The following is a 13,753-nucleotide window of genomic DNA, read 5'->3' on the forward strand; positions in this document are numbered from 1 at the left end:
GTCAATAATTTGCTCTCGCAACACCACAGTGACACAGATAGGAGCTTTATCCGATTTGACACGCTTTTAAAAAATCTCCACAATGACTCTAAAACAGGAAAGAGGAAGAGGCACCGAATCTAATGGAACCACAGACGTTGCTCTTTGAGACATACTCACATGTTGCCACTTTCTTTGACCCATATGCATGAACTTTTTATGCTGATCAAGACCAGATCCCAACCCAAACTTTATTTATATTTAAAAACTGTGCATTTGTTAGTCTGGGGAAGTATATTTGGGCAGTGGTGTGACTCAGGACCAATTATACAATACATTTGATGTTGTGCTGGGTGACATTGTGCAAACTTTAACAAAAACGTCCTTAAATTACATTAAATCTGTAAAATTCTTGCCAAAATGCATCTGATTGGATGCATAGCCTTAGACATCAACAACTAAAATATTTGTATTTATTTAGCTGTTAGTTAGTTTGTTTTATTATTTGCATTTGGCATTATTTTTCCTCAACTTTCTATAACCAGATGTGCAACCCTCTTCTGCATTATAAACCACAGCCTTTAAGTGTTCAGTCTTAAGTGGATTGATAGGAAACATCCCGGCAAGCAGTTTAGTTTCCACAGTATTGTTGAGATTGTGGTACAATGGAAACATAACAGTTCCATATCTGTGTAGTCGTGTCAGTTGACTTGTCTGTGAAGTTAGCATGCCCATTACTTGCTCTGTGAGACTTTGTCGGAGACCGTTTGATGGACTGATCCAGTTGATTTAATATGGGATAATCAGGGATTGGGGTCGATTGTGTTGCAGTGGGTTGGAAGGCAAAGAACATCTGGGCCTCTGGAAACGATGTGTGGGTGTGGAAGAGAGAGAGGGATGAAAATAAACTCCTAGAAAGTATTAGAGAACCACTGACCATATCCATCATGTTCATCTCCATCAAGGGCATAAGTTTGGGTTTTCAATGCAACTTTGATGCATGTTTGTCCTGCACATTAAAAACTGCCTTTTTTATGCCTAGCTGGTTGTTTGTGTTTAGAAACACTATTTATATATTTTTGTCTTTCACATCAGTTTGTACACAGAATGTCATATGTCATAAATTCAATCTCTTAAAGTTTTTAACACCTTTTTCAAGATTAGTATTTTTTTGGGTAAAGATCATTATTTTATAAATGTCATTAAGTTTTCAAAGAGACCACATTACATTCATTGTCCTTCCCTTAAAAAGTGTCAACTTCTCTGATATTTCAAGAAACTCATTGGTCTTGATGCCCAGGATTTGTTGATGCGACAGTTGAACCACATGAGATTATAGGTCACACCACTTGACAGTTTTAATGAGCAGTGAAGTAGTTTTGTAAAAAAAAAAAAAAAAACTTTTTTTTTCCCCAGAAGAGAACAATATAATGATTAGCCTATTTAGTCTCTTAACTCAGCAGTAGCACTTTTTATACAGTGAATATTTGGTTTGGGAGGAGGTGTCTAGTATCTTTTTTCCAGTTGTGTAAATATACTAAATTTTCTCTGACTTCCTGTCAGTTTTACATTAACCATGTAGTTAACAATGTGGGTGTATATGGCTGTTTAAAGGGAAATACAGTTTTATAGAGTTCATTGTTGGCCATGTGAAAATCATACCATCAGCCACTAAAATTTAGTGAAGCAGTTTTACCTTCTCTTACTCAACGATTTGAAACCGTTTGAGTTTATAATTAGCCTCAGCCTCACTAAAGTCACTGGTTTAAATGCATCTTCTGACCTAATTGTCAGTCAATTTTATAAAGCCTTGAAGGCTTTGAGAAGGCTCTATGTAGTTTCAGTTTTGAATTAGATCAGGTTAATTCGTGAAGTTTTTTTTAGGTCTCAAGTATGCACTGTTTTTTCTTTTTTCATGTAATGACTTAATTCTAAAGTAGTCAAGACTCTTACAACAAAGTCTAGTTGTCATAAGCTCCAACAACTTAGTCAAAAGTTTATTTGCAATGCTGCCTGGGCAGGATGCAGCTGGATCAAATATGAAAATGACCAAAAATATATGCGGTTTGGATGAAGCATCTTCACTGTTTGTTAGATTTCCTCTGTGCTGTTTCACCTTCAGGGTCTCTCAAGCTCCTCATCTGCAGCAACACAGCTGCCTGCCTCACAAGTTTACAGAGATATATTTTTGGCATGAAGCTCAGCATATTGCTCTTTTGTTGTACATTTGCATAGGCTCATTTTAGAGTAGTAGCAATACCTGAGTTTGACCTGAGATCGATTCTAGGTTTAAAGACCTTTTCTCATCCCTTATTAATTACTCCCACATTATTTTATCCCTACATGGGTACAAATGCCCCTAAAACCTGTAGAAAATGTGAGCGGGTTTTTTTTATTTTTAAATTTTTTTTTAAGTGCTTGTAAATCTCTATTATGCTATATTATCACCATATCTTGGATTCTTTCTTTTTTTCATCAGCTTTCTTTCAATTACAACAGGTTTGGTATTTATTTTAGGAATGACTGATCATAGGTCTCATTAATCTGAGCCTGTACACCGCAGTTTTAGTGGGGAAGAGAAACTTTATTTGTGGGTCATTTTGGCAGTGTTCACTCATAAATTGAGGTCAGTGGGACCTACTATCAATCAGTTCTAAAAAGAAATCCAAAACCTCTGTCTATTTAAAACAAGTTAAAAGATGGAATCCAATATTTGGTAATTATATAGCATAATTGGACATTTATAAGCAATTGTTCGTAGGTTAGTCATTTTTGACAGGAACACCACAAGTGTAAGTTAGGAAAAAAAAATCCCAAAAAGTACAAACATTATCACAGTTTTTTGAGAAGTTGTTATATACCTTGTTTGAGCAGAGCAAGAGGTTAGTTCACCCAGATAGCAAAATTATTTAATTAATAACTTACCCTCATGTTGTTCCAAACCCGTAAGACCTCTGTTTATCTTTGGACCACAGTTTAAGATATTTTAGATTTAGTCCGAGAGCTCTCAGTCCCTCCATTGAAGCTGTGTGTACGGTATACTGTCCATGTCCAGAAAGGTAAGAAAAACATCATCAAAGTACTCCATGTGACATCAGAGGGTCAGTTAGAATTTTTTGAAGCATCAAAAATACATTTTGGTCCAAAAATAGCAAAAACGACGACTTTATTCAGCATTGTCTTCTCTTCCGTGTCTGTTGTGAGAGAGAGTTCAAAACAAAGCAGTCTGGATATCCGGTTCGCGAACAAATCATTCAGTTCACCAAATCGAACTGAATCGTTTTAAACTGTTCGCGTCTCCAATACGCATTAATCCACAAATGACTTAAGCTGTTAACTTTTTTTTAATGTGGCTGTGTGCGCTCTGTGTGTCAGTCTGCTTCACGCTGAATCACACATGCGCAGTATCATCACCTCCTCGATTCTTCTTATCTGGCTCGGCTCGGCGTTCATCTTCAGTTCTCTCTTCACAGCAGTTCAGTCAGTGTACTGTTTGAGTAAATGAATTACTCCGGGATATTGGTTTGTTTGAACTCAGAGGGAGTGTCAGCCACATTAAAAAAAGTTAACAGCTTAAGTCATTTGTGGATTAATGCGTATTGGAGACGCGAACAGTTTAAAACGATTCAGTTCGATTTGGTGAACTGAATGATTCGTTCGCGAACCGGATATCCAGACTGCTTTGTTTTGAACTCTCTCTCACAACAGACACGGAAGAGAAGACAATGCTGAATAAAGTCGTCGTTTTTGCTATTTTTGGACAATTCTAACTGACCCTCTGATGTCACATGGACTACTTTGATGATGTTTTTCTTACCTTTCTGGACATGGACAGTATACCGTACACACAGCTTCAATGGAGGGACTGAGAGCTCTCGGACTAAATCTAAAATATCTTAAACTGTGTCCCCACGTTAAACGGAGGTCTTACGGGTTTGAAACAACATGAGGGTAAGTTATTAATTACATAATTTTGCTATCTGGGTGAACTAACCCTGTAAGGGAGTGTGTAACAGAAAAGTGTAAAGCCTGTTCTAGTCAGTGTTGCAAAAGTGCCTGAATGAAATGCATGATTTTCCTTGATTTTCTCTGTCATGCTTTCCTTATGAGAAATGTTTTGCCTGTTGAGGCGTGTTTCTACAGAGCTGGTTAGGGAAGAGAATACTCCACACTGCCTGCCAAGCTTGTGCATGAACTGTGTCTGTGTGTGTGTGTGAGAGAGACAGAGGGAAAGACTGTAGGGAATATGACGGCAACTAGAATCACTGTCTACACAGTAGGGCTGTCACTTTTTATTCGATATTCTAATATATTCGCATGTAGATATTCAAATATATTTGAATACATTGCATGATATTCGATATCCGCTCAAATTTAATTTTTCTCAAAAGTGACAGCCCTACCTACTACACAGACAAAACAGACACAGTTTACACAGACAAAAGTCTTTGTCAGACCTATCTCTTCTAATGATAAAGATGTCTAGGATAATTATTTAAATGTTTAATTTGATTATTTCTAATAATCAAACTTAATTAAGTCCAGATATAGTGGAAGGCAACAGAGATTTTACAAGGAAAATTAAAGAAATCTAAATTATACAAAAAATTAAATGAATTATACAAAAAATAAAACGCATTATTTTTCAAATACTGTACATTATTGTAGGTACTCTATGCCCCGCCTCTCTCAAACACATAGTTTTCTACAAAGTCCCTCCTTCTGACAAGCGCAGTCTGCTCTGATTGGCCATTTGGCCCTGTGCATTGTGATTGGCTGAACACCGCAAGCACTCGTCGGAAATGTAACGGCACTTTCCATAATCGTGAGCTTCATCTTTCAAAATAAATGTAAAGACCGTTAATAATGTCCTTAGTTTTACCATCAGTTCAAGCCCGAAAGGGGAACAGAGTCAAGTGACAGACACAGTGATGAAGCTCGTATGTGTTTGCAGTTTACAAAACTGATAAATTTTTTGTCGGCACCGATAGTTGATTGCTGATACTATTGCGGCAAAATCCATTTTGATCATTTTTCTGGGTTGCGTCCGTTGTTGGAACAGCTGAGAAGGTCTGCTGTCATTACCTGGTACCAGTGCTGAATACTAAAGAAGATATTTTGGAGAATGTGGGTAACCAAATAGTTGCTGGTCCACATTGATTTTGATAGTAGCAAAAAATATAGATGGAAGTCACTGTGGACCAGCAACTGTTTGGCTTTCCATGTTCCTCAAAATAGCATTTGTGTTCAGAAGAAGAAAGAAACTCATTCAGGTTTAAAACCACTTTTTGGTGAGTAAATGGTGGTATAAATTTAAAACACTATAACAGAACTGACAGACAGCTGACAGAATTGTTATTTTTAGGTGAATTTTTCCTTTAACATTAATAAAACAGGTTCACACGTACTCTGTTTGCAGTGCTTATACAGTATGTGTATGCGGTGCAGAAGCAGCAGAGAGAGCGGATTAATGTAACGCGAAAGCACATAAAAAAAATGCACGAGCGCGAATCGTACTCGGTTACTAAACGTAACCTCGGTTCTCTCTAGAAGAGCGAACGAGTACTGCGTCTTAGCTAAGACGCTACGGGAAAAGTCTCTTTTCACGAAATACTGAAGCAAAAAATTATCCTTAATTTTGTATTTTTGTAAAGCGCATTTGCAGCAGTACACAGCCATAGGCGAGACGGCTCGTTCGCTCATTGGCTTGTTCTGCGGCAACTGCACAGCCTATCGAGCGCGGGCTGATGCAACATCAGACCAATAAGGGCGCTTCGCGCCCTTCTTGCCACTTCCCGCCGAAACGGGTGTGGCCCAACCTATAAAAGGAGCTCGAAAAGGCTGACTCACCTGATTTATTTCATCGCCGAAGCGAACCAGAGTGAATCGTACGCACGGCAGAGAACGCAGTACTCGTTCGCTCTTCTAGAGAGAACCGAGGTTACGTTTAGTAACCGAGTACGTTCTCTTACGAGAGCTCTCTCGTACTGCGTCTTAGCTAAGACGCTACGGGAACCCGATGTAAAACGCCGTGCGCGCAGGGATCACACACCGATAAACCTGAAGCAACGCCCAGGATTTACAGTGCACAGTCACCTGAGGGACTCACAGAGAGTCCGGGACAGAAAAAAGGGGGAAAAACCCTCCGTCCCATATCTAGCAGCATCCGTAGATGCGGCAATATGACATCACACAGCCGAGGCAAGGCCTGACCAATGTGGCAATGCGGGTCTTACGCAATACTGCCCATATAACAGTCGGCAGCGCCTAGCGCTCATGAATTCAGAATTCCCCTCAGGGCCCTGATTCTTCTATACCGACAGCAGCCTTGCTTGCAAGGCGGGAACCTCCAGGTTATAGAACCTGATAAATGTAGACGGCGAGGCCCAACCCGCCGCCATACATATATCCTGCAAGGAGATCCCAGTAGACCACGCCCACGACGAGGCGACGCCTCTTGTGGAGTGTGCTCTGACGCCCAACGGGCACTGAAGGCCCCTTGAAGCGTAAGCTAACGCTATGGCGTCAACTATCCATCTGGATAGAGTCTGTCTCGAAACAGCCATTCCTTTGGAACGTCCACCGAACGAGACAAATAGCTGCTCCGTCTGCCGAGAGGCAGCAGAGCGAGACACATAAGCTCTTAAAACCCTGACAGGGCAAAGAAGACTCGAGTCTCCATCCTCCCCTGACACCGGCAGGGCAGACAGGGCAATAACCTGAGCCCGAAACGGAGTGTTGAAGGGATTTCGGCACATAACCGTGCCTAGGTTTGAGTATGACCCTTGAGTCATTGGGCCCAAACTCCAAGCACGACTGGCTCACCGAGAGCGCGTGCAAATCACCCACACGCTTCACAGAAGCGAGAGCCAACAAGAATACTGTCTTGAACGACAGATGCTGAAGGCTAACCGATTGGATAGGCTCAAAAGGGGGACCCTTCAAGGCCTCCAAAACCGCCGCGAGGTCCCACATAGGGACTGACGGATGTCTGGGAGGATTCAGCCTCCTAGCTCCTCTGAGGAACCGGATGACTAAATCGTTCCTTCCTATTGACTGACCGGACGCCGTTTCAGAAAACGCCGCGATGGCCGCCACATAAACTTTGAGCGTGGATGGGGCTCTGCCCTTATTCAACAGCTCCTGTAGGAAGGAGAGGACCTCCGTCACCTCACAACTAAGGGGTGAATAACCTCGAGCTGTGCACCAGCTGGAGAACACCGACCACTTCGAGGCATACAGACGTCGTGTCGACGGAGCTCTAGCCTGAGTGATGGTATTTAGCACTCCCCCTGCGAGATCAGCGGGTAACCGTTGAGTGCCCATACATGGAGGGACCACAACTCCGGTCGAGGGTGCCAAATCGAGCCCCTGGCCTGCGAGAGGAGATCTCTCCTCAACGGTACCGGCCATGGGGCGACATCTGCTAATTGCATCAAATCTGGGAACCATGGATGGTTCTTCCAAAGAGGTGCCACAAGCAGTATTGAACATCTCGTTTCTCTCACCCGTTCTATCACCTGCGGAAGGAGGGAGACGGGAGGGAACGCATAAAGCGGGCAGCACGGCCATTTCCGTGACAGCGCGCTTTCGTTCTTGGAAAAGAATGTGGGGCAGTGAGCGTTTCCGTGGGACGCAAAGAGGTCCACCTCCGCCATGCCAAATCTCTCCCACAACAGCCGAACTGTTTGCGGGTGTAGAGACCATTCTCCCGTAGGGACATTGCCTCTGGGCAGCCTGTCTGGACCCAGATTCTGCAGTCCAGGCACATGCACCGCTCTCAGCGAGCGCACGTTGCGTTGAGCCCAAATCAGGAGGCGTTCCGTCAGCCTGTACAGGTTTCGGGACCCGAGACCGCCCTGGCGATTTATGTAGGACACCACGGACATGTTGTCCGAACGGACTACGACGTGGTGATCCTTGATATGGGGACAAAAGCGCGTCAACGCATTCTCCACTGCCAGCATTTCCAGGCAGTTGATATGATGGAGCTTTTCCCGTTCTGACCATAGGCCAAAGGACGGTCTGCCTTCGAGCAGCGCTCCCCATCCCGAAGTGGAGGCGTCCGTCGACACCATTTTCACACTCGGGGAAGTCCCCAGGCTTACACCTGATCGGTACCAGCCGTTCGCTGTCCAAGGTGCTAGAGCCGCAACACAGCTCTGATCGACCTTGAAATGCAGCCGGCCAGACGCCCACGCTCTGCGCGGCACCCGAGCCTTCAGCCAGAACTGCAGGGGGCGCATGCGGAGCAGGCCCAGCCGCAGAACCGGAGATGCTGAGGCCATGAAACCCAGCATCTTTTGACAGTGTTTGAGCGACACAGTCGCGCCACAGCGGAAAGAACTCGCTGCACGCTGAATGTCCATCGCGCGCTGTGGTGACAGCCGCGCCGTCATGGAACACGAGTTCAGAACTATACCCAGAAACAGGATCGTCTGACTGGGGTTCAGCGAACTCTTCACCCAATTGACACTGAGGCCGAGCTTCTCGAGGTGATCGAGTAAAACGGCTCTGTGGTCCATGAGCTCCGCTCATGATCGGGCCAGAACCAGCCAGTCGTCCAAATAATTCAGCACTCGTGTGCCTCTGAGTCTAAGAGGAGCGAGCGCTGCATCCATGCACCTCGTAAGCGTACGAGGAGCTACGGACAAGCCGAATGGCAGGACTGCAAACTAGTATGCCTGGCCCTCGAAGGCGAATCTCAAATATCGCCTGTGGTTTGACGCTATCTGTATTTGAAAATACGCGTCCTTCAGATCTATTGACATGAACCAGTCCCCTCTGCGAATCTGCGCGAGGAGCTTCCTGGTCGTGAACATTTTGAAACTGTGTTTCATCAATGCCTGTTCAGCTGTCTTAGATCCAGTATGGGCCGGAGACCCCCGTCTCTCTTGGGCACCAGAAAGTATCTGCTGTACAGCCCCCCCTCGCTTTGAGACACAGGCTCTACAGCCCCTTTGCTCAACAGTTTTGATATTTCGGCCCGAAGTATGTGTGCTACTTCTGTTTTGACCGTAGTTTCGACGCGCGCTGAAAAGCACGGTGGGCGTCGAGAAAACTGTAGCGAGTAGCCTCTCTTTATAATGCCTAGCACCCAATCCGAAACCCCTGGAAGCACTGACCATGCATCTGCATGAATGGCTAAGGGCTGGATGCGAAACGCGCTCTGTTGACTGGGCAACGGCGGCGCTCGAGTGTGCTGCGCATCTGAGGCGGGGAGCGCGCTGATCACAGCGGGCAGATCGCTCTTCCTCGACCCCGTTCCGGCGCTTAACCGACTGGAGGGAGGCTGAGCGGGTCCCGTGGGACTCGATATATCTGCGAGTAACCGTGGGCTGCATGTGTGCACTTTTACCACTTTCAACTCGCTGTCTGCCTGTGCAGAATGTACGTGCACGGGTCTCATTTTTACAGAAGCCCCGCGCCGTATGTGACATAGTGTATGTGGGCACTGGGAAGTGGGCACGTTTACTATGCGGCGCGCTCGACCGATCTGTGTCGATCTTATGTGCGCTAGCCCTGTGTGCAGGGCTGTGCTTACATGTGGAGATGGGCACTGGGTAGTGGGCATCGTCACTGCATTTATAGCACCATCGGCCGTGGCCGGACGAGCATGCACGGGTTTCGTTTTTACAGAAACCACATGACGTGTGTGACATAGTAATCGTGGGCACTGAGGGGTGGGCACGTTTACTATGCAGTGTGCGCGACCGACTTGAGTCGACATTATGGGCGCAGGCCCTGTGTGCAGGGCTATGCTTACATGTGGAGATGGGCACTGAGGAGTGGGCATCGTCACTACATTTATAGCACCATCGGCCGTGGCCGGACGAACGTGCACGGGTTTCGTTTTTACAGAAACCACATGACGCGTGTGACATAGTTATTGTGGGCACTGAGGAGTGGGCACGTCTACTATGTAGTGCGCGTGATCGACTTGAGTCGCTTTTATAGGCGCGAGCCCTGTGTGAAGGGCTGTGCTTATATGCGGAGATGGGCACTGAGCAGTGGGCATCGTCACTACATTTATAGCACCATCGGCCGTGGCCGGGACACCAGAAATTACACCTTTTTCGGGAAATATCTGGGTAGCCGTGATAACGGTTTTCGTGTGCAGGCAAGCGGGCAACCGTACAGGCTTGCGCATTGCAAACAACGCTGAAACAGTCACAATCTCTGGAAACTGAAACAGCGGCGCGCTTCGGTGACAGCCCGGCCGCAGCGGAACTCGTACACCGGCGCTTCGATGAAGCAGCCATCGTGTGTAGTGCCGACGCAGCGTCATGCAGCATGCGTAGATGGCTTTCCCAGGATGGCTTCGGGGCTCCCGGCCTCACCGTAATCCTCTGCCGCGGTCCCCGCGGCGCGGGGCGACGGCCAGTAGAGCGAGAACGGGGGTCTCGAGCTGCGTTGCTGAAGCTGTTGTGATAACGGCTTTTGTGTGCAGGCAAGCGGGCAACTGTGCAGGCTTCGATGAAGCAGCCATCGTTAGTAGTGCCGACGCAGCGTCACACAGGAGGCTTTAGATGGCAACACCGCTTTTGCCGCCGTCCAGCAGAGGGCGGACAAAGGTGCGTCGCTATCGCCTGTTCCACCGGCGGAAGTGAGTGGTAGTTCCTGTTTTTAGCATCATCAGTGTGGAGAATGCTAGTGAGACAGACGAACGAGTTCGTGCTGAATATGGAGCGTTCCAAGCCTTCGCCACCTCTTCGTGAAGCTCAGGAAGAAATGAGGCGGGCTTTGAGAAGTACGCTCATCCGAAAGGGAAATACCATCCAGCCGGGAACGAGAGGGGGGGGCGCTGGTGCAAACCACTCGCGGCCGAGACACATCGCGGCCAACACGAGCATTCGCCCCGGCTCCTTCTCGATGTCAGCTCGTCTGCTGGGCTTCTGAGCAGAAGGCGCGAGATCCTCGGAGCTCGTCCAGCCATCACTGCCCGAAGCCAGCAGAGAGCGCGTGTCCTCTTCCCCCGACGCGGCCCTGAGATCGACTTCCTCGGACGACGCGCCGGCAAACAGCGGGCGCTGCCCACCGGGAAGCGATGCAGGGGGGGGCCGGTGAAGCAGGGCGAACCGGCGAGCTCGGTTGAGCTGAAGACGGTTCCGGAATCCGCTGGAAGCGATGCTTTTACGGCGCCTCAGCGCAGCGGAGAATGCAGGCTCAGAGAAAAAGGCCAGGCGAGTCCTCAGAGTCACCATGGCAACAGCTCGCAGTGGGGGCATCCGCCGTCAGCGAGCGAGCGCTGCATGATCTTCACCCAGGCAGGAGACACAGATGACGTACCGGTCTCCCTCGCTGAGTGGGGCTCTGACGAGCCGCAGGAAGGCATCTTAAAAAAGACGCGAGCTCTTTTACGAGTGTGTGTCGCAGGGCGAACACACACACACACATAAAGAACAGCTTGTATATAACAGGATTGAAAGGATATAGGCGCCGGATAGCGCAGCAGGAACGGCAATGGAAGGCGGCGATGCCAGCAGCTTCAGAATGGCTCGTCCTGCTGATGTGCTTTCTCAGACGGCGCTTGCTTCCTCCGTGATCCAGCGATGCGTGAGCTTCGCTGAAGAGATGAAAAATCAGGTGAGTCAGCCTTTTCGAGCTCCTTTTATAGGTTGGGCCACACCCGTTTCGGCGGGAAGTGGCAAGAAGGGCGCGAAGCGCCCTTATTGGTCTGATGTTGCATCAGCCCGCGCTCGATAGGCTGTGCAGTTGCCGCAGAACAAGCCAATGAGCGAACGAGCCGTCTCGCCTATGGCTGTGTACTGCTGCAAATGCGCTTTACAAAAATACAAAATTAAGGATAATTTTTTGCTTCAGTATTTCGTGAAAAGAGACTTTTCCCGTAGCGTCTTAGCTAAGACGCAGTACGAGAGAGCTCTCGTAAGAGAACTCTCTGTTCGCACACAGATTTCCTTTGCTCTGTCACAAAACCAGACGTGCTTCCTCAGATACACACTGCTCTCATCCGGAGAGAGTGTGTGCACTTAAAGGTGTCTACTCACACTTAAACTGCGTACGGTGCACTCACAACTCTCTCTATGCTCATGTGTTAGATATTAATTATTTTCACATGTTTTTATTTCTAGCCTTTTACCGGGTGCAGTGTGAAAGCTCTGATCCGTTAACATGGGCTTGGAAAAAAGGCACATCCCAGACAGTGTGTGAACCTGGAGTTAGGCATATGGCCAGTCTGTTCTGTTCTCGCGCTAGGCACGCTGCATTCTGATTGGATCAGATAGCACACTGCTGGAGGTCAGGGCTGCGGAAAATCGTGCTATAAAACGATTTAGAAATTGCGCACGTTCAAATCGTGATTTTATGACTCTTTCTATTAATCGCACAGCCCTAGAATGAACTGGCAATGAACAGAAAATAACTCTGTAAAAAGGGTAAACCAGATCCAGCCAGAGCTCGGCAGCGGGTAGACAGTCAGCGGAGCAAGCAGTCAGGAGGGAACACGTTGACAGCCATTTATGTTCCCTTGTTTACAGCCATTTATGCATGTTTGAATTTGTTGTAAATTATAAATTGGCGGTTTATTCTTAAACCAATCAGCGAGCTCGAAAAGTGGAAGCATAGTTACAGTTTAATAATTTTTTTTAATTATAGCCCTATATATGAAATGACTTTATGTTATGACTTAGACATTTTTACATATATTAACAATATTATTATTTCTTTTAATAGTAATTGGTGGCCCACCTGAAATACAACCGCGACCCACTAGGGGGCCGCGGCCAACAGGTTGAAAACCACTGATATAATGCATTCATTCGACTATTTCTACCACAACACCGTGGTTACAGTTAGCGTTACCGCTGCTGGTTTCCTGACGTATGTCATCCCTGTTAATAACAGAGATTTCGGTGCAGAATTTGAATGATTCTCACTAGATCTTGCAGTAATTTTTTTTTATTGTGTGACGAATTCAAACGCTTCTCACTGGATCTCGCAGCACTGTTGCATCTGTGCAGTAACAGTGTTGCGAAATCAACTTTTACAGTACGTAAAATACAGTGCAATCAGTTCGGACATCGCACAGTGCTCATTCAATAAATGCACAGCTAAACAGATGAGTTTTGAGTATAGATTTAAATGTGACTAGTGTTTTAGCACATCACATTATACAAAGGTGTTACCCTGACGTGTAGCTGTCATGGAAGTGGGAACCGAAGTCGCAGATTTTATTTTCACAGACCGCTAACATTACACACTGCATGAAAAAGGCAGTATTTGAAATGGCATAATGGGGGCACTTTAAAAACACGTTTATGTGGAATAGGGTTTTAGACCAATGAGATTTTACTATGGTCATGGCTTCCTAGTGCAAAAGGACAGCAATAAAGCCATGTGACCAACATTTTTTTCTTTCGCTTACTGCGTTTAATGGCTATTTATGACAAAAACTCAATCTCAAAAGAAAGCTGCTTTTGTGTCTCACATAGTTGGGACACAATGTAGTTGCATCACAAGTTGCATTTATAAATTTGCTGCAGCTAAAAATATTACATCTAAAACTAGTTGTCTCGTAGAGCTGCAACTAACGATTATTTTTTCTGTTGACTAATCTAATGATTATTTTTCGATTAGTCGACTACTCTAGCGATTATTTTTATTCAAATAAATTATTCATCTAATGTTCTTTTCTTGATCAGCTAATGAATCCTTTGGTAACTTTACAAAAAAATATAAGTACATAAGTACTTAACTTCTAATATAATATTTCAACTTTTATTCATTTTTTTTCCAAAAAATACTTCAATGTTGT

General features: G+C 45.9%; 1 protein-coding gene across 1 annotated transcript in view; it reads left to right on the top strand.

Annotated features, from left to right (window-relative positions):
* Positions 1 to 13,753, top strand: part of LOC132136713 (active breakpoint cluster region-related protein-like) — a 179,365-nt gene that overhangs the window by 1,465 nt on the left and 164,147 nt on the right. The gene's annotated exons all lie outside the window — the stretch shown is intronic.

This window comes from Carassius carassius, chromosome 4 (genome assembly GCF_963082965.1).
Source record: "Carassius carassius chromosome 4, fCarCar2.1, whole genome shotgun sequence".
In the NCBI taxonomy this organism is placed as follows: Eukaryota; Metazoa; Chordata; class Actinopteri; order Cypriniformes; family Cyprinidae; genus Carassius; species Carassius carassius.